At 39.3% G+C, this 27,049-nt stretch overlaps 1 long non-coding RNA gene across 1 annotated transcript; it reads left to right on the top strand.

Annotated features, from left to right (window-relative positions):
* Positions 1–13,678: 13,678 nt before the first annotated feature.
* On the top strand, positions 13,679–14,567 carry LOC116723525 (uncharacterized). The gene is made up of 3 exons (XR_004339998.1): positions 13,679–13,722; positions 13,803–13,895; positions 14,230–14,567. It is a non-coding gene; the product is annotated as an uncharacterized LOC116723525 (long non-coding RNA).
* Positions 14,568–27,049: the final 12,482 nt, after the last annotated feature.

Below are 27,049 nucleotides of genomic sequence, written 5' to 3'. Positions count from 1 at the left end.
CTATAATCAATGGATGCCATAGTCAATCTATAATCAGTGGATGCTATAGTCAATCTATAATCAATGGATGCTATAGTCAAGCTATAGTCAAGCTATAATCAACCGACCCACGTGACCACAAGTCTCACAAGCAAAGCCTCGCGGCGCGTTGTTTCTATGTAAACATGACTCGATTAGTGCATCATTTCTACCGGATTTTCACAATATATCAGCTACTACAATGGACAGAGGAACTAACAAGTTCATGTCATCATCTGGGAGGAGGTTACTGGTTTCTCAGTCACAAGCTGGTTGCAAACCTGAGGCCAGCAGGTGTCAGTCAGTTATGGTAGATCTGACATTTGGTTTGATGACGTCAATATGAGAAGCTACAGACTGACAGGAGGAACCAAAGAGCTCTGTAAAGGTAAAGGCAAATCTTCTGAAGTTGGGATATAATTAATTTCACATAATTACCGCGCGGTAGAAGCCATTTGTTTGTTAAAATTTTATGAAATATATTTGTTCCATTTGGTGTTTGTTGTGAATGACGTAAACTCACAAACGAACGAGGTAATTAGTCCAACGTTTAGAAACTACAGCGGCTGTAATGCGCCACAGCAAAGATAAACAAAGGTAAAATAACCTGAACAGGTGATCAACTCAAAACCACTCCTACCTTTTTACTCTCTCTCTCTCTTTGTAGTTTAAGCACACTTGTTACCATAGCAACCGCCTGCGCCCTGCAAGACGAGCAAAGATTACGTTAAAAACATAACATTCAGTCCGTTACGATATCAAGTTTCCAGGCTTGATATTTATTTCTCAATTATTAATCAGCGCTTCCCTGAACACAGCGATGGTTGATTGACTAGCTGTACTTGGTGCTAACGCTAACACTAGTAGTTAGTGTTAGAATAAAATCTTTAGTGTATGTCAGATACAGACACATTGCATATTGATCTGTTTAGCTAACGTAAGACTGTGTAGCAGACAGGCTTCAAGGTGTAGAAGTTGTATCAGTTCTGCCTTTATGCTGTACTTAGCTAACGGGAAGCTAAGTGTGTTTGTGAGACGGCCACGCACGTGACCAGGTAGAATGGGCATCAGCCAATGAAAAGCGGCCCCTGAGGTAAGGTCCATACTCCCATCCTCACTTCCGACGTCTGTCATGGCACCTCGAATGATTAAGTGACACAGTTGCAAAGGGTCAATTTTTTGGGTCATGTGGAACTGATCTGAGCGTTTCCATAGAAACGAGCAGAATCGAGACATTGCCTCAGAACTACTGTGACCTCATTGTAGCTATGACCTCATCTGTGATGTGGTCAAACGATCAAAGAACTTCTGAGGTTATGAGGGCTTGTATTTCAAATCATCAGTTCATATTCAGTCAGCTCTTCGAACTTCAACACTGTGTCTAGCAAAGCTTTTCATTATGAACAGGATTTTAGTTGGCGTGTTTTTTCCCCTGGGTTTTGGACTTGGATATTTGGTTAGCACCGGAATGCAGAAGGTTTTTGACAAAATCTTTCCTGGTAGCGATTCGGACGAAAGTGTCTCTAAGGACGAGAGCACTGAGTCTGTATACGATGATTTCGATTCATTCCTTTTTGAACCTTCCTCCACTGTGGAGGTTCCTTGCGAGCCTTCCTCGCCACAGAAGGAAGCTTCTCCGGCTGGAGAAGCTTCCTTCTCCCAGAATGATGATCTTGATGCCATCCTTTTTGAAACTTCCCCGGCTGGGGAAGTTGTAGAGGAGCCTTCCATGCCACAGAAGCAAGCTTCCCCGGCTGGGGAAGCTTGCTTCTCCCAGAATGATCATTTCGATGCGTTCCTTTTTGAAACTTCCCCGGCTGGGGAAGTTTTAGAGGAGCCTTCCTCACCAGAGATCCAAGCTTCCCCGGCTGGAGAAGCTTGGATCTCTGAGCACGATGATTTTTGTGCTTTTCCTTTTGGTCCTTCACCGGCTGGTAAGGACCCAGAAGTTGAATCCGAAGGCTCAACTTTTGCTCGGACGAAGACGGCACAAGAAGACTGGACCCATAAAGAGAGCGCTGTCCGGACTACTGAGATAGGGAACGATTTCTCCAATCTTCCCTCAGAGAAAGAGACAGTTGAGTCTGCAAATTCAAATGCTGTTTTGTCAAACGCAGCAATATATTGGTGCCACGCGGCAGTTGATACCTGGATCCACGAAGCCATCCAGGAAACTGTCCGAGGGAAGGATTCCTCCAATCTTCCCTCGGAAAAGAGACAATTGAGTCTGAGAATTCAAGTGCTGGTTTGACAAACGCAGCAGTAGAAGATTGGTGCCAGGCGGCAGTTGGTTCCTGGATCCAACAAGCTGTCCAGGAAACTGTCCGAGGGAAGGATTCCTCCAATCTTCCCTCGGAAAAGAGACAGTTGAGTCTAAGACTCAAGTTTGGCTTTGGCCAAGGCAGCACAAGCCGATGGGACACAGGCCCCCACTGATAGCTGGATCCAGGTACCAACTGCTGCCCAGACCACTGACATAGGGAAGGATTCTTCCTATCTTCCCTCAGGGGAGACAATTGAGTCTGGAAAGTCAAGTTTAACTTTGACGAGTGAACAACTAGAAGAAGAGAGCACTTTCCAGACCATAATGGTACAACTTCTGTTACTGTTGTTTTTTGTTTTGAGTTTCTTGTGCTTTTTATTTTTATTACGGTTTTGCTTTTACTTTAGTGTTTTTTTCTGGGGTTTATTGTTTCTGTACACCGTTTATAAACTTGCTTCTTTTTTCAGTTCGGTTTCAGAAATATTTTAATGAGAATAACTACAATTGGTATTTGTTAAAATTGTTACCCCGCTATAAAAATCCCAGTTTTAGAACATCCTATGTGTTGATGAACTGGACTAAATTGTTCAAAATGGGTAAAACAGCAGTAAGTGTGAACCAAAAGATGAACTGCAGTGTAAAGATTGGAAGGTTATTGAAAGGCAGAACCCTGTGAAAATAAAACCTTCTGAACAAATGGATAGTAAATTATGGGTTAATATGAGTAAATCATTTATATAGAATTGGGAACTGGAACATTAGATGAGTATGTGAATTATTTCCCTCCATGCTGAGAAGGTAGTAAACATTAAAAAAAAGCTTCAGCAGGAATATTTTATAAAAAGGAGGTTTTAGAGGGAGAAGAGGAAATCTAAGATCAAATAATTCAGGGTGTTGTGGAAAAGAAGGACATTTGGCCAGAAACTGTCCTGAGAAACAAAACGCCTGAGTATAATTAGAATCAGCTCTGAGTGAACCAGAGTCTGATAATGAGACATCGCATCCCAAATTAGATGAAGTGAATGAAATGGAAATTGATCAAACAAAGGAAGTTTTGCTAAATTTACACGATTTGCTATCAATGGTTAACATTAAGCCTGAAATAACTATTGGTTATTGGGAAAAAGATCTTTTTGTGTGACACTGGTGCATGAGGAGCTACTTGTAGAGAATCAACACTAAACTGTAATAAGACACGATTAAAAGCAACTACAGAAAGAAGAGAGTGTTGCAAATGAAAATAAGCAGGAGGAAGCAACAAGTATGTTTATTTAGACTAGAGAACAATGAAGCACCAGGGAGGAGTTGCAACTCCTGCTCACAGCAGCTTGCAGCAGCTCAGCAGGGGAGAACAGGCAGAAGCTGCAGCGGTGCTGCAACTCCGACCCCCACCAGGTCCAACTGACCACCATATGAAGCCCCCTGGCAAAACACTAGTGCATGATAACAAAGTTACAACTTTAGAAGTAAAGCAACAGAAGACTCCCACATTTTAAAATGAGATGAAACTAAAACATATCTCATGATACAAGAGCCAAATGCTAATGAAGCAGCAGAAGAATTAGGAGTTTCTCTTGAAATCCTTATCAGCTCTTTTTCCTGCCCCTGCAAGAGGTGAGAGGAGGTTCATGAAGGGGGGAGTGGGTTTGTTTTGTGCTCCATCTGACAATAGAGATAACTCAGGCTAGTGGAGTAACCTTAAACATAAACTGTGAAATCTAAAATCACAAAGGATCCAATGAACCTTTTTCCTAAGGAACATAGAAATAGGCTTTTTAACCCTTTGGGTTTTGCTTGGAAACAGGTTATAGGAAGTTGTAGAGAAGTTATTATCATCGCATAACGCAGGATTTTGATGTAGTTTTAGTTTCCTAAATTCAGGAAACAATTTCCTCCATAGAGTGGGTTGTTTAAGTAACAAATGATTGATGAGTAATGAAATAATATGGGAAGTTTGAAATGTTTCACAACTGCAAAGAAATAATAATTTGGTATTATTATATACCAAACTATAATAATAATATCCATTATTATTATTACAGTTTGGTATATATATAATAAATTATTATTATTATAATAAAATAATATAATTATAATAATTTAGTGTACTCTCAATCCTCTCCTTCTTCTTTTTTTATTCCTCCCTCTTCTTATTCTCCTTTGGTCTCCTCCTATCCTACCTCCTTCTTTTCTTTCTTCCTCCTCCTTCTTCCTTCTCCTCTTTGGTCTCCTCTCTCCCCTCCTCATCCTTCTTCTTCTTTCTCCTCTCCTTCTTCATTCTCTCCTTTGGTCCATCCTCTTCCTTCTTGAGTGGCCTCCCGGTTGACAGCCGTGTTGGTGCCCCCCTGCAACCTTATCCAACTTAATACATCAATTTAGGCTTTGATGGAGAAGCTGCTGGTTTGGTTCCACGGATCCAGAACTGGATCAATAAACTTAGGAATGCACTTTAAAGGGTTCTTTCTCTTTAAAGGGTTCTTTCCCTTTAAAGGGTTCTTTCCCTTTAAAGGGTTCTTTCTCTTTAAAGGGTTCTTTCCTTTAAAGGGTTCTTTCTCTTTAAAGGGTTCTTTCCCTTTAAATGGTTCTTTCTCTTTAAAGGGTTCTTTCCCTTTAAAGGGTTCTTTCTCTTTAAAGGGTTCTTTCTCTTTAAAGGGTTTTTCTCTTTAAAGGGTTCTTTCTCTTTAAAGGGTTCTTTCTCTTTAAAGGGTTCTTTCCCTTTAAAGGGTTCTTTCCCTTTAAAGGGTTCTTCCCTTTAAAGGGTTCTTTGAAATGCAAAGTTAAGTGACATTTTAATATTTTAAGCTGCTTTAGTAGATGTAACTAAATTGATGAAAGTAAATGAAAGGAATATTTTCTAGACTAAAGTTTAGAACCTTTTAATCGTCTTTAATCTTCTCATCTCCTGAAACGACCGTGATTCTTGGTGACCAAAATGTGAAAACATGAATAGTTTGATTAAAAAGTAGAACCAGTCAGATTAGAAAGAACACAGCTTTATTTGCTCTCAGTATGAACATCAGTTTAATCATAATTAAACGTATTGAGAAGCTAAAAACAACAGATCGTTAATGCACTTCAACTCTGTAAGAACATCAGCCACATTTTTTTAAAAATTAGAAATGTTTCATCAGCACATCGGGCTCATGTGATCCCAGCTCCAGAAAGGTGAAGGTCTCTGGACATCCTGAAGGTCAAACACCGAGTGGCAGTCAGGAAGACGGACACTTGATGAGACATCCTGCAACTCAGAGGCTGCAGAAGCACCGCACTGATGGTTTACCAACATCTGGAAACACATCGGAATATATTAGGAATGGATGTCTGACACTTAAGTTATGTGCAACATCCTGGCTAAAATTAGCGCATGCATATTCGGCACTATTGCAGGTTTTATAGTAGTTATAAAAAGCAAAAATCACCGTTAGCTCACCTGCACCGTCTGAGCCAACCTGCTTCTGTCCTCCCGCTGCAAGGCGGAGATCAGCTGTCCTCCTCCCACCGGCGCGTTTCTAAGCAACACAATCTTAAGACTGCCTTGTTTTTGTAGTTTTTAAAAAAAAATTTCTGAAGACTTCTTTTTCTTTTATGTTTTTTGCCGTGGGGAGTCCTGACAGAGCATTCTCTGTTTCACTGTGTTCACATGCAACAACATTCCTCTTCCTCTGATCCAGAACTAACAAGCCGACAGCAGAACCCAGAGAATATGAGGAGCAAGGACAGAGAATTATAAGGACCGAAGTTAACTTTTCCATCCAATTCAATGCAGATTGAAACACCCAGATTGAAATTGTTGTTCACTTATTTTCTTCATTCTGACTTCATATTGCTGCAAACCAGACATGGGTAGGTTAAAAAGTGGGAGACCCAGGCTGAGTTGCTTTATAAATTTGTCTTTTGCTTGATTTTTACATTTCATTTAACAGGCCAGCTACACAACAGCAGCTATAATTTAATGTGAAATAACCGGTTCGTTGTCGTTTTTATGAAAGTGTTTAGCGCTAGTTTGAAGCCGACTTCATGCATGTAACACAGCCAGCATTGTTGCCATTTAGCTGCACGACAGGAAGAAATACAACGCTAACTCATCAGGATTATGTTTGATAGTGATCAAAGGCTGGTGCTGCTCTGTCATTGTTCCCCAGCGCTATGTGTTGTTCCGTCTTGTTAACCCGGACTGCCTTCTCTGTGGGCAAAGACGGCTTCAGAATGAGCGAATGCAAAGTGTGTGTCGTGCTTTCCTGGATGTGTGTGTTAGAGTTACGACTGACAATCTTCAACTGACTTTGTTCTCTCATTTCCTTAAGGCTTTTATAACCTTCAGTTTGTATTTTTTACTCTAAAGCACTTAAGTTTTTTTTCTCTCCTTTGTGTTTGATACAATCTTGTTACTCTTAAGATTTATATTTATACAGATATACATATTTTTGGTATCTTCTTATCCTCTTTGTCTTTTTTCCCAAGTTTTGTGCTAATGTTGAAAAACCATGATCGCAGTATTCATGGATGCATGTTGTAATATTAACTTTTTTTTTTTTTTTTACATTCATGTATGAACTGAAAATTGTAAAACAAAAAATACTTTTAATGTCCTGGTGTGTAAAATGTATGTATAAATTAAATTAACCAACTTGAACACGAGTGGATTCATATGTGAAAGAAACATGACACCGTAAAATTGTTTTAGATGTGCAAGTAAAAATGCTTAAATGAAATGAAGAAAGAAAAAAAAAAAAGGTGTAGGCCAGCCTAGACGTATTCATTACCATGGAGGATCTGGTTATTAGCAACTTTTTGAAGAACCTTATGAGTTTAAAGCAAGATTTAATATATTTATAAATATTTTCAAGCTATTATATTGTTTTTTTCAGATTATTATCTCAAATTAAGACTTGAAATATAAATTAAAGTTTTTCCTGGAGAAAATGTTGGCTTTGTATTATTCAGTAATGCATCGGGTAACAATGTCCGCCGATTGGACCACCTCTGGATTTATAATGTGATAGTTCGTGTCTTAGAATGACTGCAAATAATTATCTGAGCATTACTATATATATATATATATTTTTGCTTCTGGAAGAACTAGCATAAATGTGGAAAGGGTTCCCTGCATTAATATTTGGGTCGAGGAGCGGTTGGCCAGTAGGTGGCAGCATACGGAGTGATGAACAAGACAACGCGATACTTGTGTTATCTGCGTTATTTGTAGTCCAATTTCTCTCACGCACCAGCGCGTGCGTTCGTCAATGGAAGTCATGGCAACGACGTTAGCGTCCTCGAGCCTATAAATGACGCCGACCTTCTGAGTTCTTTCCCCTTTGCTACGGGACTTTTGAGAGAGACGCCTGAAGGAGCCTTTAAAGCCTCGGAAGGTTTGAGCTTGTCGAGAATCTGCTGTGCAAAACTTGCTGAAGAAGAACTTGCTGAAATTCGCACTTGCTGAAGAAACCCGTGGATACCAAACCTGCGAAAGACGTTTCCTGACCGGGAGAAGAAGCAGCAGGGTGACCAGCTGGAAGGTTCAAATCATTCTTCTACTATTTTTAATAAACCAAAGCAAGTTATTACTAAGATATTAGTGACTTGTTTAGTTTATTTTTGCGTGTGTGTGTGTGTGTGTTTTAAAGAAATACTGACTGCTGTAGAAAAAAAAGACGAGTAGCATTCTTTGCTAGCATAGATCTAACTAACTAGTTAACTAATGAGCCTTTTTCTTTACTGAATTTCGCTGGAAATGTCGGGAATGTTAAACTGTGGTGTAATAATTTAAGAAATATATGCATTTTACTGAATTATAGTCAAATTAGTTCAATTAACTTCAAATTCCTGAAAAATTAGCTTGTTTTTTGACCGTTATTTTTTGAAAAATGCCGTGGTAAACACTCAGTTTCCATGGACACGCAAAATGAAATGCCTTAAATATTTAATATTATTTTTTAAAAACATTTAAAAAATAGTGTTTACCCTTATAATAACCTATATTTGAATTGTTTAGTTTCATTATTTTTTCAAGATAGGGACATGTTGATGTGTTTTTTTTTTTTTTTTTTTTTAAAGCCCTGACAAACATACTTGGTTTCCATGGTAATGACATCAGACTAACGGTTTGTTAGGACGCTTTACATAAAATTTCCATTCATGTACGCGTTCACACACTGATGTTTATAAGCTAATGGATTGTAGCCACAGATGTTGTATCGTGCCAGCAATAAACTCCAGCTAAAGGTGAGAGAAGTGTCTTGCTCAAGGACACAACGACAGAGGCGGACCATTGCAGGGCAAACTCCTACCACTGTCGCCCAGTAATAAGCATTGTAAGTGTGTGTGTTCGTTAATGATAGACCATTAATAGGCAGTGAATCGTGTATAGTCGTAGTGATCATCAATCAAAGCTAATTTTCACAAACAAAATAATGATTTATTTGTGAAAATCATCTTTGATGACTTTGGATTCCAATTCTTGGTAAACTGGATGGTTCTTTGCCCTTTTTGTCTTTTTGATAAATGCCTAGACAAACATATTTAGTTTCCATGGATACATTGGTGACATTATTTAAAATGACTTCAACGCAGCTTTGTGAAAAATGTGTCATATGTAGTCTCCATGGATACATTGATTAAATAACAACACACAGCTTTATTCTTATAAAAAGTCATTAAAGAACAATCAATGTGTGCCTGTTGATTTCACAAAGTAACTAAATTATTTAGTTTATTGTAATTACTCAAGACCAGAAAAACAGCCTTTTGTTCCATTGCATTTTAGTGACGTATCATTTTCAGAAGTCACTTGAATGTTAACAGTGAATGTAAAAATTCATTAGAAAAACAATCATCTCAGTTTCAGTGGGTCCAGTTGTGATTCATTTGTTAGTTAAAATCTTGGAGGGATTGCAGGGGTTTGACATTGTTTATGTGGTTTAAAAAGTTATTTCTGGTTTTAGAAGATCCGTTTTGTTTTATTCAGATCTTTGGAATAAGTAGTCAGTGTCTGGTCCAGGTTTCAAAAAATGCCTCAATAACACATTCGGTCTCCTTGGATACGTTGCTTGAAATAAAACCTTCATACTTGAATATTAGAAAAGTTTTTAGATACATATTTGTCCTGTATTATTTCTAAGTAGTTTAGTTTGTATTAACTAAACCATTATTGCTTAGTTTGCTTTTTCTAAGAAAGAGGAGTTTTGAATAATTAGTTGTTTACGAAATGCTGTGTTGGTCCTTTGCATGTTTGGAGCTGTAATATATTTTCACGCTGATTACATTTTCAGAAAGAGTCAGCAATATTAATAGTGGTGATTGGAAAACATTTGACTTTAGTTTGAGAAAATTACTTTTAGTGAATCCATTTTGTTGCAGGGTTTTATTTTATTTTAAGAGTTTATGGCTAGGGATGAATTACCAATAAATCTAAATTTGATTTATTGTGTTTAATGATTGATTGGTACCAAGATGAAGCTGCAAGTTTGTTTGTCTGAGTGCTGATGGTTTATACGTGTTTGATCAATGAGTTTTAGAGTTTGTTCTGGTTTTTATGTAAAATTGTGTTTTTTGCTGTTTTTTTGTGTGACTAAAGATAAGCTTTATTTATTTTATCTCTTAATTCCCGTTCTTGTTGTATAATCACATCTGGCATAGCATTAATATTGCTAATTAAATATATTCAAGAAAAACAAACACATTCACAAAGCTGGGTTATTGTATTGTTGGTATTTCAGTGTTCCCTCTAAACATTGCTTTGGACTTTTGTGATTTTTTCAAGATACAGATTTATAGCTTTTTTGGCTTTGTTTTATTCTTCACAGCCCATACCATGGCGCTTCCAGCAGATGGATCCCCGACGTTGGAGGGACATCCAGATAATGGTGAGGAACACGGTAAGTTGCGGTTAAATGAAGCCGACATGGTTTCTGAAGACCACGGAGAGGAGTTGAAGTATAGTTCACCTCCGCAGTCTGTGGACTGTTCTACCAGCTCCACTGATAGCAATATTACCAGCTCCAGTGGTAGCTCTACTAACAGCTCCAGTGAAGACGAGGTAGGTAATGGAGACCAGGATGACTTTAGATCCCGATTTCGGGTTGTCCAGGTCCTTCAACCAAACATTAAATTAGGGGTGGCTCAGAAGCCCCAAGAAGACATGGCTCCTTGTAATTCAGTTGAATTCCCATCTGGACTTGACAAACAGGAAGAGCCCATTTTGCGTCCAGAGAAGTCCAGACCTATTGGTACCTTGCAACATCATCAGGTAGGTTTGGAAGAGGACGCGGCTCATGTGACATCTGTGACTGGCATAAACGGAAAGAGGACAAAGAACAGTGATGCGGAAGAGGAGCCCCCAGCCAAGAGGACCAAGTATAGTGTCCTGTCCTTTCCGTACCAAAAGACGGAATATGACGATCCCATTGAGTTACCACCTGTCCTCAGTCCCTCAACACCGACGCACTTTGAAGATCCTATTTTGTCATCCCCCGTCCTCAGTCCCTCAACACCGACGCACTTTGAAGATCCTATTTTGTCATCCCCCGTCCTCAGTCCCTCAACACCGACGCACTTTGAAGATCCTATTTTGTCATCCCCCGTCCTCAGTCCCTCAACACCGACGCACTTTGAAGATCCCATTTTGTCACCCAGTGTTATCAGTCTCTCACCAATGTCGCCAAATGAGGATCCCATTTTGTCACCCAATGTTATCAGTCTCTCACCAATGTCGCCAAATGAGGATCCCATTTTGTCACCCAGTGTTATCAGTCTCTCACCAATGTCGCCAAATGAGGATCCCATTTTGTCACCCAGTGTTATCAGTCTCTCAACAATGTCGCCATATGAGGATCCCATTTTGTCACCCAGTGTTATCAGTCTCTCAACAATGTCGCCATATAAGGATCCTATTTTGTCATCCCCCGTCCTCAGTCCCTCAACACTGACGCACTTTTTAGATCCCATTTTGTCACCCAGTGTTTTCAGTCTCTCACCAATGTCGCCATATAAGGATCCTATTTTGTCATCCCCCGTCCTCAGTCCCTCAACACTGATGCACTTTTTAGATCCCATTTTGTCACCCAGTGTTTTCAGTCTCTCACCAATGTCGCCATATAAGGATCCTATTTTGTCATCCCCCGTCCTCAGTCCCTCAACACTGATGCACTTTTTAGATCCCATTTTGTCACCCAGTGTTATCAGTCTCTCACCAACGTCGCCAAATGAGGATCCCATTTTGTCACCCAGTGTTATCAGTCTCTCACCAACGTCGCCAAATGAGGATCCCATTTTGTCACCCAGTGTTATCAGTCTCTCACCAACGTCGCCAAATGAGGATCCCATTTTGTCACCCAGTGTTATCAGTCTCTCACCAATGTCGCCATATGAGGATCCTATTTTGTCATCCCCCGTCCTCAGTCCTTCAACACCGACGCACTTTGAAGATCCTATTTTGTCATCCCCCGTCCTCAGTCCCTCAACACCTGTCCTCAGTCCCTCAACACCGACGCACTTTGAAGATCCCATTTTGCCACCCAGTGTTTTCAGTCTCTCACCAATGTCGCCATATGAGGATCCTATTTTGTCATCCCCCGTACTCAGTCCCTCAACACCGACGCACTTTGAAGATCCTATTTGGTCATCCCCCGTCCTCAGTCCCTCAACACCGACGCACTTTGAAGATCCCATTTTGCCACCCAGTGTTTTCAGTCTCTCACCAATGTCGCCATATGAGGATCCTATTTTGTCATCCCCCGTACTCAGTCCCTCAACACCGACGCACTTTGAAGATCCTATTTGGTCATCCCCCGTCCTCAGTCCCTCAACACCGACGCACTTTGAAGATCCTATTTTGCCACCCAGTGTTTTCTGTCTCTCACCAATGTCGACATATGAGGATCCCATTCTGTCACCCCTCGTTTTCAGTCCTTCACCATCAATATACTTTGAAGATTCAACTTTGTCATACCCTGACTGCTTTTTCTGGATGGGGACTGAAGAGGACACAGAAGAGGAAGCAATACCTTCAACATCTAGCGGAATTACAGCAAGACAGAGTTCCAGACACGTGTTTTTTAGACCTCACTACGTCTTGTCAAGTGACTCTGATTAGATTGGGATCTGTAAAAACTGAAGACCTATTTGGGAAGTCACATTAGGACATCATCATTTCTCTCATGTTTTTTATTAAAGCCATTGGGTTTCTAGGAAGCCTGTGGAAGCCTTCGGTAGCGCCTTGCACCGGGGCTTTTCTTTGTTCCGCTGCTAAATTTAGTATTTTAGATGTTAAGGTTTCTGGCAGGACTGAGGAAGCCTTAGGTAGCGCCTTGCACCGGGACTTTTCTTCGTCTTTGTGTTTTCCTCTCAACTCCGTCCTGTTTCAGGGTGTAATAGTGGTGCTTCCCTACACGCTGCTTTCCAATATAGTAAATTATTCTGTCCTGTTCCTCTACTAATGCAGTCTCCCAGTTTTTAATCTTTCAGGTTTTAGCTGCTCATCGCTGGATTCTTTCATCGTTGTCCATGTGGTTCCTGCCTTCTGGATCCCTTGTTTTTCACACCGCTTGTAAGTTTTTGCATTCTACCTTCACATCATGCTGGTGGCAGATCTCTGATTCTCTGATCATTCCAGGTTGGATCTCGTCAGCCAGTAAACCTCCACCTTCAACACCACCAGTCAGACAGTGGAAGATAAGAGAACCCAGTTAACAAAAAAACAGTAAAAAACCTATTTTTACCTGGCTAGCAATTTTAAATATGGATGAAATTGAGGTCAAATTTCAAAGCTGTTCTTTCTTCTGTCCATGTTCACTTTTTTTAACTCTGTTGTCTTTTCTCATTATTTCATTTCTCCGTCAACTCATGTCACTTGACTTGAGTTGACCAACAATTAAAGAAGAAGACCTGCTCCACCTGTAAATCTCCACCTTCAACACCACCAGTCAGACGGAGGAAGAGAAGAGAACCCTGTTGACGAAAAAAAGTAAGAAAACTTATTTTTACCCAGCTGACAATTTTAAATATGAATGAAATTAAGGTCAAATTTCAAAGCTGTTCTTTCTTCTGTCCATGTTCTCTTTTTTTTAAACTCTGATGTCTTTTCTCTTTATTTCATTTCTCCGTCAACTCATGTACCTCAACTTGAGTTGACCAACAATTAAAGAAGACGACCTGCTCCAACTGCTGATCTACTGGTTGTAACAGATTGTGGAAAAGGTGAGGACATGATGACTTGATCGGGAATTCACTTTAATCATCTGTTATTTAGACAGAGATTAAGGAATGTGTGTATTATTATGTGATGATTCTCCAGCATCACCAGCAGCACTGGACCAATCAGGAGAGAGAAGACACAGAGGACTGAAGGGACTCAGAAAATCCTGCTGGAAATCCCAAGATGAAGTTTCCTGATGCAACAGGGGGACACCTGAGGACACAGAATAAAGAAGGACCATGTGAAGCAGGTCCTTCAATAACAAACCAAGCATGAGTTGACCAACACTTACAGCAGCAGGTTCCTTTGTCCATCTACTGGTTGTAACAGATGATGGTGAAGGTTGAGGAGATAATGACTTGATCAGAAACTGTGGCCGACAACTGCAAACGCGCAGCAAACAGCAAAACGAGCTGCAAACAGGTGAAACTGCACGGGAAAAGCGAAACTTCATTATCTTTTTACATTTTTCGTTTCATTTCATTGAAACCACAAAAATGTTTCCACCATAACTTCCAATTGTTGAATATTTTTTTCTATCAAACTTTGAGTAGTGTGCAAGAATTACCCAAACATGCTTTGACTTTATTGATCCCAAAGGGAAATGAAATGTAGTTGTAGCTCATTAATTCAGATTCTTCAAAGAGTTATTGCAGATGACTGATTGCTGTCAGCAGGAAAGATCTTTTGTAGCTGTCTGTGTTGCAGCAAACCTGAAGAAGCCTCTGACTGATGATACTCTGTTTTCCCCATACAGACTCATGAAGAGGACGGTCAGAGTCGTCCATAGCTTTCTTGACTCTTCTGAAGAATCTTTCTTTGCGTCATCTCCAGAGGTTCCACAGTCATCACCAGAACAGAACCAGAACCAATCCAGCCTTCTTTATCAGATTGTTGAACCTTTTGAGGTTCCTGGCTCTGATGCTGCTGCACCAACAGATGATAGCAGAAGAGATGACACTCTCAGCAGCAGACTTAAAGATCTGCAGCAACTTGCTGCAAACCTTGAAGGATCTTAGCTTCCTGGAGAAGTGCAGTCTGCTCTGTCTCTTTTTGTAGACAGCTTGTCCATGTGGTTCCTGCCTTCTGTTGCGTCTCCAGTCCAGTCTGTGTTCCAGATGAACACCGAGGTATTTATATTCCTGAACCACCTCCACATCTTCTCCCATGATGGAAATAGGGTTTCCTGTTTCTCCTGAAATCAACAACCATCTCCTTTGTTTTGTTTACAGTCAAGATTAGATGATTGTTCCCTCACCAGGCCACAAAGTGGTCCACCAGATCTCTGTACTCAGCCTCTTGTCTTCCTCTGATACCCAACAACTGCAGAGTCGTCTGAGTATTTCTGTAGATGACAGAAGTCGGACTTGTGCTGGAAGTCTGAACAGTAGAGAGTGAAAATGAATGGTGAGAGTACAGTGCCCTGTGGTGTTCCCATGTTGTTGAGCACCTGGTTAGACACACAGTCCTTCAGTCTCACTAACTGTGGTCTGTTTGTCAGGTAGTCACAGATGCAGGTGATTGTTGAGGCCTCCACCTGTGTCTTCTGGAGTTTCTAACAGAGCAGATCAGGCTGAATTGTGTTCAATGCACCTGGGAACCAAAGACCCTGATCCTCACTGTGCTGCCTGCTTTGTCCAGATGACAGCGGGTTTGTTGAAGCAGGTGTCTGATCAACTCCAACTCCACGACGATAAGCAAACTGCAGGGGGTCCTGATATGTGATCGTCTGCTTACTCAAGTGGGCCACCAGGAGTCTCTCCAGGACCTTCAGGATGTGGGACGTCAGGGCAACGGGTCTACAGTCATTATGACTGATGGGTGACTTTTCTTCGGTACCGGAACCAGACAGGATGTCTTCCACAACAACGGAACCTCCTCTTGGGTCAGGCAAAGGTTGAAGAGATGCTGCAGAATCCCACAGAGGGAATCTGGGACTGACAGCATCTGGACCTGCAGCCTCGTTCCTGTTCAGTCTCTCCGGCTGCTTCTTCACCTGACTTCTAGATACAGAAAAGTTGGAGGTGGAGGCAAAGGGAGCAGCAGCGTCTCCTGATGTGGTTAAAGACAAACTTGTGGAAGCAGAAGAGTCCATGACTGAGGTGGAAGATGGAACATCTGAGGTTTGACAGGAAAGCTGTGGGTCAGAGGAGGATGAGAAATCTGTTTGGCTGCAGACAGGAGAGGAAGATGATGAGCTTGTTCCTGGACTGAACCTGTTGAAGAATGTGTTCAGCTCATTTCCTCTGTCCAGAAACTAATATTGTTAAAAAAAAAAAGTCATGGTAGCATGTTTTTATGTAATAATGTGTATGTAATGTTTGGAATGAAGAAGATATGCTGCATAATCTGATGGAATTACAAAAGATCATTGTGGCTCCTGCTCAGTGCAAAAACACACATTTTGTTGGTTTCTGAAGAGTAAAAATTGAACAAATGTGTACATTTAAAGATTAAATTTATATTTCACAGTCATCACAATGCTAAAGAAAAGTCTCACAACAGGGTGAAAATCATGGTGTTTATTTACAAGACAGGAAGCAGGAGGAAGATATTAAAGAATGTCAAATATTTTGCAGTGTCAGGTTATTTCTATGTATTATGATGTAATATAATACATGTATTTTTGGACTTATTGTATTCTGTTTCATTTTGTGTGTAACTTTCACTTGATTTGTGAAAGCATGAGGAAGATATTAAATTTTTTGTATATATTTCGCAGTGTCATGTTATTTTTATTAATTATGATGTCATGGTGTATTTTGGAGGTTTTTGTATTCTGTTTAGTCTTTTGTGTAACTTTCACTTGATTTATGAAAGCATGGAAAGTTATTAAGCTGATCATAGAGTGAAATAACATTAAGTTGTAAGAAATTTCAATAAAAGCTTTTTTTGCCGTCACTGCTTTGGTTTTATTCAGATATCAGGTTTGGATCATTTGAGATAATAAATCTGCTTTAGAGCAGAAGGACAATCATTTGATTTCCTTTTTTTATTCTATTTAGACTCGTTGGCATGAATCCTGGTACAAACAAGTTATCTGAGGTCAAGTCATATACAGTAAAAACAGACAAAAGAAAACATTAAAGTTTGATCATCGTTTATGGTTTAAAAACATTAAAGTTTGATCAACTTTTATGGTTTAAAATTAGCCTCAAATTCAGAATCTCTTCTCACATTCATTCTGTTCCCACGGAGTCTAAAGAAACAGATCAAGCTGATCTAAGCTGGGAGGAACTAACAGGACATGGAGAGCTGCATGAAAAAAGAGATAAAGGACAAAACACATGGGAAATATGGGTGTTGCATTATTACCAAACTTCTATCACTGCTGGATCGAAGAATTATGGAATTGTATGTATTTACATCTAATCAAAACCTGCATGAGCTGGCAGGGGCGCAACTACATACTTTCTGAGGCTTTTTGTTAGCATGTTTTCTATCATTCTTAAAGCTCGATAGGAAGCCTGATCCAAACTGGCAACCCACATTAATAAAATGGTGAAATAATATTGACCACAAAACACTGTATTTATAAAAGATATCAACATTTTTCCTACACAATCCTAACAAACGTTTTTAATGTTCTCTTCACAATGTTTATTTATTTACTATTAATCTATTTGTATGATTTGTTCTTTAAATTGCCATCTATATTATTTTTCGGTCTCAGAAAATGACTGAGGGATGAAGAGGCTGCTGTCTGGTTCTTTAGGTTCTGACGGGTCTGCGGTTCCTCTCCTGATCCATTCTGTCTGATATCAAACAACCCACTGAATATCGCCGACACAGTTTTTTAATGCCCCTGTTAAACTTCACTGTAATTGTTTAGCCTGGAATGTGTGTCTTCCCACTCATAAGTAAAATAATAATAATAAATATAGGGCATAATAAAATATTATGTAATACACAAACCGTTCATTCAGTGGAGATATACAAATTCGATTTAGTCCTAAAGGATCAAAAATTGTCCAGGTATTTTCCACATTAACATTTTGTTTTCACTTTTTTTTTTACCCAAAGAGTTTTTACAAATATATTCTTTAATAAATGTAGCCACACTTTTTATTAGTTGTTTCTGCTACTAAATGTTTCTTAAAAATCAGGATGTTCTTCGTTTTCCAAAGAGCGTCTTTCAGTTAACAATTATCCACCACAAAAAATCATTCCTCCCCCAATTTTCCTTCAACAACACATAGGCTATTATTATATATGAAATAATAACCTGTAACCGTGGTAACAATAATATCCACACCCGTTGAGCAAAGGAACATCCCCAAAACAAATGTCTGACCGTCTCATCATCTCCACATTTTGGTCTGGAAGATTAAGGACTTCTAGTGTCGTTTCTCTTGTATAGAAAAGCTCATGTAGGTAAACATTCATTTACTGTTTGCCAAGCTAAATCAATGGATGTTATAGTCAATCTATAATCAATGGATGCTATTGTCAATCTATAGTCAATCTATAATCAATGGATGCTATAGTCAATCTATAATCAATGGATGCTATAGTCAATCTATAGTCAAGCTATAATCAATGGATGCCATAGTCAATCTATAATCAATGGATGCTATAGTCAATCTATAATCAATGGATGCTATAGTCAATCTATAATCAATGGATGCTATAGTCAATCTATAATCAATGGATGCTATAGTCAAGCTATAGTCAAGCTATAATCAACCGACCCACGTGACCACAAGTCTCACAAGCAAAGCCTCGCGGCGCGTTGTTTCTATGTAAACATGACTGATTAGTGCATCATTTCTACCGGATTTTCACAATATATCAGCTACTACAATGGACAGAGGAACTAACAAGTTCATGTCATCATCTGGGAGGAGGTTACTGGTTTCTCAGTCACAAGCTGGTTGCAAACCTGAGGCCAGCAGGTGTCAGTCAGTTATGGTAGATCTGACATTTGGTTTGATGACGTCAATATGAGAAGCTACAGACTGACAGGAGGAACCAAAGAGCTCTGTAAAGGTAAAGGCAAATCTTCTGAAGTTGGGATATAATTAATTTAATTTCACATAATTACCGCGGTAGAAGCCATTTGTTTGTTAAAATTTTATGAAATATATTTGTTCCATTTGGTGTTTGTTGTGAATGACGTAAACTCACAAACGAACGAGGTAATTAGTCCAACGTTTAGAAACTACAGCGGCTGTAATGCGCCACAGCAAAGATAAACAAAGGTAAAATAACCTGAACAGGTGATCAACTCAAAACCACTCCTACGTTTTTACTCTCTCTCTCTCTTTGTAGTTTAAGCACACTTGTTACCATAGCAACCGCCTGCGCCCTGCAAGACGAGCAAAGATTACGTTAAAAACATAACATTCAGTCCGTTACGATATCAAGTTTCCAGGCTTGATATTTATTTCTCAATTATTAATCAGCGCTTCCCTGAACACAGCGATGGTTGATTGACTAGCTGTACTTGGTGCTAACGCTAACACTAGTAGTTAGTGTTAGAATAAAATCTTTAGTGTATGTCAGATACAGACACATTGCATATTGATCTGTTTAGCTAAGATCAATATGCTTACTGCTACACAGTAAGACTGTGTAGCAGACAGGCTTCAAGGTGTAGAAGTTGTATCAGTTCTGCCATTATGCTGTACTTAGCTAACGGGAAGCTAAGTGTGTTTGTGAGACGGCCACGCACGTGACCAGGTAGAATGGGCATCAGCCAATGAAAAGCGGCCCCTGAGGTAAGGTCCATACTCCCATCCTCACTTCCGACGTCTGTCATGGCACCTCGAATGATTAAGTGACACAGTTGCAAAGGGTCAATTTTTTGGGTCATGTGGAACTGATCTGAGCGTTTCCATAGAAACGAGCAGAATCGAGACATTGCCTCAGAACTACTGTGACCTCATTGTAGCTATGACCTCATCTGTGATGTGGTCAAACGATCAAAGAACTTCTGAGGTTATGAGGGCTTGTATTTCAAATCATCAGTTCATATTCAGTCAGCTCTTCGAACTTCAACACTGTTTCTACCAAAGCTTTTCATCATGAACAGGATTTTAGTTGGCGTGTTTTTTCCCCTGGGTTTTGGACTTGGATATTTGGTTAGCACCAAAATGCAGAAGGTTTTTGACAAAATCTTTCCTGGTAGCGATTCGGACGAAAGTGTCTCTAAGGACGAGAGCACCGAGTCTGTATACGATGATTTCGATTCATTCCTTTTTGAACCTTCCTCCACTGTGGAGGTTCCTTGCGAGCCTTCCTCGCCACAGAAGGAAGCTTCTCTGGCTGGAGAAGCTTCCTTCTCCCAGAATGATGATCTTGATGCCATCCTTTTTGAAACTTCCCCGGCTGGGGAAGTTTTAGAGGAGCCTTCCATGCCACAGAAGCAAGCTTCCCCGGCTGGGGAAGCTTGCTTCTCCCAGAATGATCATTTCGATGCGTTCCTTTTTGAAACTTCCCCGGCTGGGGAAGTTTTAGAGGAGCCTTCCTCACCAGAGATCCAAGCTTCCCCGGCTGGAGAAGCTTGCTTCTCTGAGCACGATGATTTTTGTGCTTTTCCTTTTGGTCCTTCACCGGCTGGTAAGGACCCAGAAGTTGAATCCGAAGGCTCAACTTTTGCTCGGACGAAGACGGCACAAGAAGACTGGACCCATAAAGAGAGCGCTGTCCGGACTACTGAGATAGGGAACGATTTCTCCAATCTTCCCTCAGAGAAAGCATTAGTTGAGTCTGCAAATTCAAATGCTGTTTTGTCAAACGCAGCAATATATTGGTGCCACGCGGCAGTTGATACCTGGATCCATGAAGCTATCCAGGAAACTGTCCGAGGGAAGGATTCCTCCAATCTTCCCTCGGAAAAAGAAACAATTGAGCCTGAGAATTCAAGTGCTGGTTTGACAAACGCAGCAATAGAAGATTGGTGCCAGGCGGCAGTTGGTTCCTGGATCCAACAAGCTATCCAGGAAACTGTCCGAGGGAAGGATTCCTCCAATCTTCCCTCGGAAAAAGAAACAATTGAGTCTGAGAACTCAAGTTTGGCTTTGACCAAGGCAGCACAAGCCGATGGGACACAGGCCCCCACTGATAGCTGGATCCAGGTACCGAGTGCTGCCCAGACCACTGACATAGGGAAGGATTCCTCCTATCTTCCCTCAGGGGAGACAGTCGTGTCTGGAAAGTCAAGTTTAACTTTGACGAGTGAACAACTAGAAGAAGAGAGCACTTTCCAGACCATAATGGTACAACTTCTGTTACTGTTGTTTTTTGTTTTGAGTTTCTTGTGCTTTTTATTTTTATTACGGTTTTGCTTTTACTTTAGTGTTTTTTTCTGGGGTTTATTGTTTCTGTACACTGTTTATAAACTTGCTTCTTTTTTCAGTTCGGTTTCAGAAATATTTTAATGAGAATGACTACAATTGGTATTTTTTTAAATTGTTACCCCGCTATAAAAATCCCAGTTTTAGAACATCCTATGTGTTGATGAACTGGACTAAATTGTTCAAAATGGGTAAAACAGCAGTAAGTGTGAACCAAAAGATGAACTGCAGTGTAAAGATTGGAAGGTTATTGAAAGGCAGAACCCTGTGAAAATAAAACCTTCTGAACAAATGGATAGTAAATTATGGGTTAATATGAGTAAATCATTTATATAGAATTGGGAACTGGAACATTAGATGAGTATGTGAATTATTTCCCTCCATGCTGAGAAGGTAGTAAACATTAAAAAAAAGCTTCAGCAGGAATATTTTATAAAAAGGAGGTTTTAGAGGGAGAAGAGGAAATCTAAGATCAAATAATTCAGGGTGTTGTGGAAAAGAAGGACATTTGGCCAGAAACTGTCCTGAGAAACAAAACGCCTGAGTATAATTAGAATCAGCTCTGAGTGAACCAGAGTCTGATAATGAGACATCGCATCCCAAATTAGATGAAGTGAATGAAATGGAAATTGATCAAACAAAGGAAGTTTTGCTAAATTTACACGATTTGCTATCAATGGTTAACATTAAGCCTGAAATAACTATTGGTTATTGGGGAAAAAGATCTTTTTGTGTGACACTGGTGCATGAGGAGCTACTTGTAGAGAATCAACACTAAACTGTAATAAGACACGATTAAAAGCAACTACAGAAAGAAGAGAGTGTTGCAAATGAAAATAAGCAGGAGGAAGCAACAAGTATGTTTATTTAGACTAGAGAACAATGAAGCACCAGGGAGGAGTTGCAACTCCTGCTCACAGCAGCTTGCAGCAGCTCAGCAGGGGAGAACAGGCAGAAGCTGCAGCGGTGCTGCAACTCCGACCCCCACCAGGTCCAACTGACCACCATATGAAGCCCCCTGGCAAAACACTAGTGCATGATAACAAAGTTACAACTTTAGAAGTAAAGCAACAGAAGACTCCCACATTTTAAAATGAGATGAAACTAAAACATATCTCATGATACAAGAGCCAAATGCTAATGAAGCAGCAGAAGAATTAGGAGTTTCTCTTGAAATCCTTATCAGCTCTTTTTCCTGCCCCTGCAAGAGGTGAGAGGAGGTTCATGAAGGGGGTAGTGGGTTTGTTTTGTGGTCCATCTGACAATAGAGATAACTCAGGCTAGTGGAGTAACCTTAAACATAAACTGTGAAATCTAAAATCACAAAGGATCCAATGAACCTTTTTCCTAAGGAACATAGAAATAGGCTTTTTAACCCTTTGGGTTTTGCTTGGAAACAGGTTATAGGAAGTTGTAGAGAAGTTATTATCATCGCATAACGCAGGATTTTGATGTAGTTTTAGTTTCCTAAATTCAGGAAACAATTTCCTCCATAGAGTGGGTTGTTTAAGTAAGCAAATGATTTATGAGTAATGAAATAATATGGGAAGTTTGAAATGATATATATTTAATTTATATTTAAATATAAATTTATAAATCATTACATTTATAAATGTATATTTAAATGAGAGGATTTGAGATTTTGGTTTAATTTCAGGATGGTCATTTTTAACTAAGCAAGAAGAGATAACTGTGGCCATCTAGTGGTGTTTTACCTTGATAAATTTGACCATATTTACAGGTAAAACAGTAACAAAACGCCCCTTTGCTAATAGATCTTCTATAAGCAAAACAACTGCCAGCTAACCCAGCAGTTTGTTAGTGTGTAGCTCACACAATAGGTACCAATGAGGTCTCTACTGGAAATAGGTTTACTGATCAAATAACAAAAAGCAGCAGCAGAAATAAAAGTGTTAAATATAGAGGAACAAACTATTATGCACAAAAAGATACCTAGAGATATGCAATAGTGAAGCCCTGAAGTAGAAAAATGATTGTGGATAAATAAAAGGGCAGCTTTGAATACTGGTAGAATGTTTCAGGTAAAATAATAAACCTGTTTCATCGAAATCTCTATTTATAGTAGTAGAAATTGTGATACATTAGCATGTAATGCATCATCAGGGGGGATAATACATTACGGTTTGACCTTTTATATTACTTAATTAGATTACTGAAACTTATATTACTTAAAACAAAGAGAAAATTTGAAGAACATGTCTGATCTGTGCTAAACATAACCCACAGGGAAACAGGGAAACTTAAGACCAAGAAGAAGAAGAAAGTTTCCAGAACCTAAAAATCCTTTTCAAATGATTCATATGGATTTCATAGAACTAAATCAAAGTGAAGGGAAAAATATTGTCTGGTTATAATAGATGCCTGCTCTAAATGGATAGAGTTGTTCTCCACTAAAAGATGCTCTGGTGGCTAAATCATTTGCAAAGAGATAATTCCCAGATATGGAAAACCTGAATGAATTTATAATGATAATGGGATACATTTGTTAACCAACTTGTAAAAAACAACAACATAGGATGGATTTAAAACATCATTGTGCCGACCACCCTCAGAGTGCTGCATTAGTGGAGAGAAACATGAGGTTCACAAAACAATAAAATGACACCCAAGTGGGTCCGAGATGCGGGATTATAAAGATTTTTCTAATCTAGATTTTTGATTTAGCTTTTACATAATGTAGCTTTTAACTACCTAATTTTTTAGCTACCCATACTCATACATAGGTAGAAGAAAAACAGCTTATTGAACTTTTTACAACATGTTACCTTAGCCTCTACACCAATTTTTGTCAATGTTTTAAAGATTTTATAAATCACGCAAAGCTTCATGGGAGCTTGAAATAAGGTGGATAAACCATTTCTGCTTTGAGTGAATAATTTCCAGGATTCAGGATGAGATGAAACGAGGTTTATCTGTACAGAATATAATATGTACTGGTCAGGACTCAGGTTCGTCACCTGAGTCGTGCGGGTACAACACCTTACCAGGAATAGCATTTTATGATTACATCAAGCTAGCGGAACCAGAGCGCTAAACTCAGGGAACCCACCTCGCGCACGACTCTTATGAACAGGGAAGGAGACGTCTGCGTTCACTACAGTTATTACGGCCAGCCACCAGGAGGGGGTGCTGTTTCACCCATTACGCATGAGCCCAAATTAGAAGTAACAAGTGGAATTCTGTACAATATTAACTCTGTTGCACAAGCAAAGGAGAGACTTTAGGGCTATTTTTTTTCATAAAAAGCAATGCAATAATAATAAAATCAAGAAAATGGTGGACAATCCTGACCATGAGAAACAGAGTGTATTCAATTGGAGAGGTCTAAAAATTTGCTGTAATACAGACTATTAAAGACATTTTTCCTGCCTACAGTCATCACCATCTACAGTAACTCTTTAATTAAATGAGGTACGACAACATTTAATTACGCCTTTTCATCAGTGAATTATCTTTGAATTGAATAAATACTTCAAACCTGCCAGGCCATTACAATAACATGCTGCTCACACAATGATACCCAGGAAATAATTCCAGTAATGCATGATATAATGTCTGTCTCCACTGCCATAAAAACTATTTACTCCAGTCATAGCCTACATAAAAAATATGACCACCAACAGGTGAGATGCTTAGGACTGACTACCTCATCATTATGGTACCTGTTGGCTTGTGGGAAATAATTTAGGCAGCAGGACTTCACTGTTGATGTGTTAGAAGAAGAAGAATGGTGAATCGTGAGGATCTGATTGAGTTTATCAAGAAACAAATTGGGACAGTTCTTGACGGCACAGATCTAATCAACTCACAAGCTAACAGTAGCTCAGAGATGACATTAATAAGCCTGTTAATGTATGTTTCAAAGTAATGCCTGTCTAATTAATTCTAAAAAGTGCGCCCATTTTTGTGGTTTACTTTACTTTTGATTATTTATTGATTTTACAGCTGCTTTTTAGCCTTTTAATCCAGTTTCACTCGTTGGTGAGGTAGACATGAAGCGTCAGTTTGCCTAACATGTAGCTTATGCCGCCATCTGCTGGTGTCTGTGCATTATTACAGATGAGATCCATATTATGAAAATCAAATGCTTTGCTAAGCGGGTATACTGTAGACAGGCACTTGACGAACTTAAGTGCCTGAAAATATTGAATGAAAATGTCAGCAATAAGACAATACATTTCTGGAGTCTCCATTGGAATCTACTGGTGATATTTTAACTGGTGATATTTGATTGGGTGTGTCATTTAATAGCAACACCTGAGTCAAGGATTTTTTTTGATGACACTTTTGAATACTTTTGTTGTGGTAAAAATCCTATTATAGGATTTTTACCACAACAAAAGTATGTTAAGGTGTCATGATCATTGGGCGCTTGTGTTTTGTGCTTTCTGTTCCAATTTCCTTCTGACTCGTGATTGTTCTTCAGTAGCTGTGTTTCCATTTGACAGTAAAACAGAAATTCTGAAAATAAATGTGGTTAGTGGATACACACGTCCATTTCTAAAAAAAAAAAAAAAAGAAAAGAAAACAGGTTTTTCGATAATTACTTTTTGCGCTATGGTGGCTTTTCAATTACCAAAATTGGTGTATTTCACAAAACTGCAACGGAACCACTCTCTTTTTGCATCACGCGAATCACATGATCAACAGCCGGATGTCACTAATGGCGGAAAAGACGAAGAAGACGACAGGAAGTGTCTCGAGTAATTGTGCCACTCGTGGCACAACGACATTTCTTATTTAGTAGAAACAGCAACTGCGAAATTGTGTGTTTTCAACATTAGTGGAATACTGACCTTTTTTTTTTTTTGCAAAGATTTCTTATGGAAGCCCAGTTAAGGCTCCCCTCATTTGCATCCTGAGATCACCCTCAGTTATTCTGCTTGTTATTATTATTACACATATTATTATCTGAATACATGAATACATCTTTATTTAAAGATGTATTCACTGACCATATCGAGTTCCTGCCTGCACTTTGGTTCAACCCCAGTACCACCGTACATGGCAAGAGGGTCTACAAAAACAAGACAATTGCAACAAAAAAATCAGGAGATAGAGAAGAACTATTATGTTTTTGTGAATTAAATAAGGAACTCTCACAAGTGCGGAGGACGACCAAAATGACCTTTCCCGACTTTTCCTGTAATTGGGGAAAGGTCATTTTGGTCATTTTGTTGTGGTCATTTTGGACCACAACTCTTTCAGCGACCACAACTGAAAGGGTTGTAGTCGCTGAGTTCAGAGACCACAACCCAAAACATCACTTAGTTCTGAGTCACTTAAATGAATAGAAAGATAATTAACAGACAAATCTGACACAAAGGAAACAGATGAGCATAAGAAGGAACAAATATTTCAGCCTGGCTGGAGTTGATCTATCGAAACACAAAGTGGGGAAATCTTTAAGATTTTCCAGCTTGAAAGCTTTTAAAACCCTTTGATTCTCAGAACTAAATACATTCAGCTAAAACATGTTTCAGCCAATCAGATGCTGTGGATCATATTTTACAAGATTTGTTTCCGCAGTATGGCAAAGCATAGATGTTGCAAACCCTAATCTCTAGGTGTAGTAATGAATTAGTCAGCAATGGCGCAAAGTGTTTGCTACCAGGTAATTACATTGTTAGCAGGCCTGTAGCCATGACAACAGACTATTATTGTTGCCCTCTGTGTTTGACCAATGAAATCAAGTTATGTTGACAGAAACAGGACAATGACTCTACATCTGTTTTGATCTTTGCATCATACATCACTAACGCTTCTGCCAGAACAGGAACCAGCCTCACAGGAAGGGCTAGCCTGCTAATTTGTGGTTAGCAGGACCAAAACAAGCCGAGACGAGATACTCAAGATAATGACGGGTTTAGCTGAGAAGTCCGAGGATTATCACTTAGATTACAATTCAGCGTCAGTGAAACACATCTGACACAAAATGTTAGCCTCTGGATGTGAAACGCTGGTAGAGATGTAAGCAGATAAATACTTTATGGCCTTTGGAGATTTCCGTATTTTGTCAGGTCACATCCAGAACCTTCAATGTGATAAATGGAAACGAATGGAAATCATAATTGTGAAGTGACAGAAAAACGACATAGTTTTAAAAGATCTTTTATGAATAAAAATTGTAAAATTTGGGCATTCATTTCTATTTGTCTTTCTATGAGCTGAATACCTATAGTGTATTCAGCCCAAACCCATAGTGCTGAATACACTATAGGTATAGCATAATTTATTTTATTTTTATTTAATACCTTG

This window comes from Xiphophorus hellerii, chromosome 7, assembly GCF_003331165.1.
Source record: "Xiphophorus hellerii strain 12219 chromosome 7, Xiphophorus_hellerii-4.1, whole genome shotgun sequence".
Lineage (NCBI taxonomy): Eukaryota > Metazoa > Chordata > Actinopteri > Cyprinodontiformes > Poeciliidae > Xiphophorus > Xiphophorus hellerii.
Note: the sequence above shows the minus strand (reverse complement) of the source record. Positions and strands in the feature narration are given on the sequence as shown.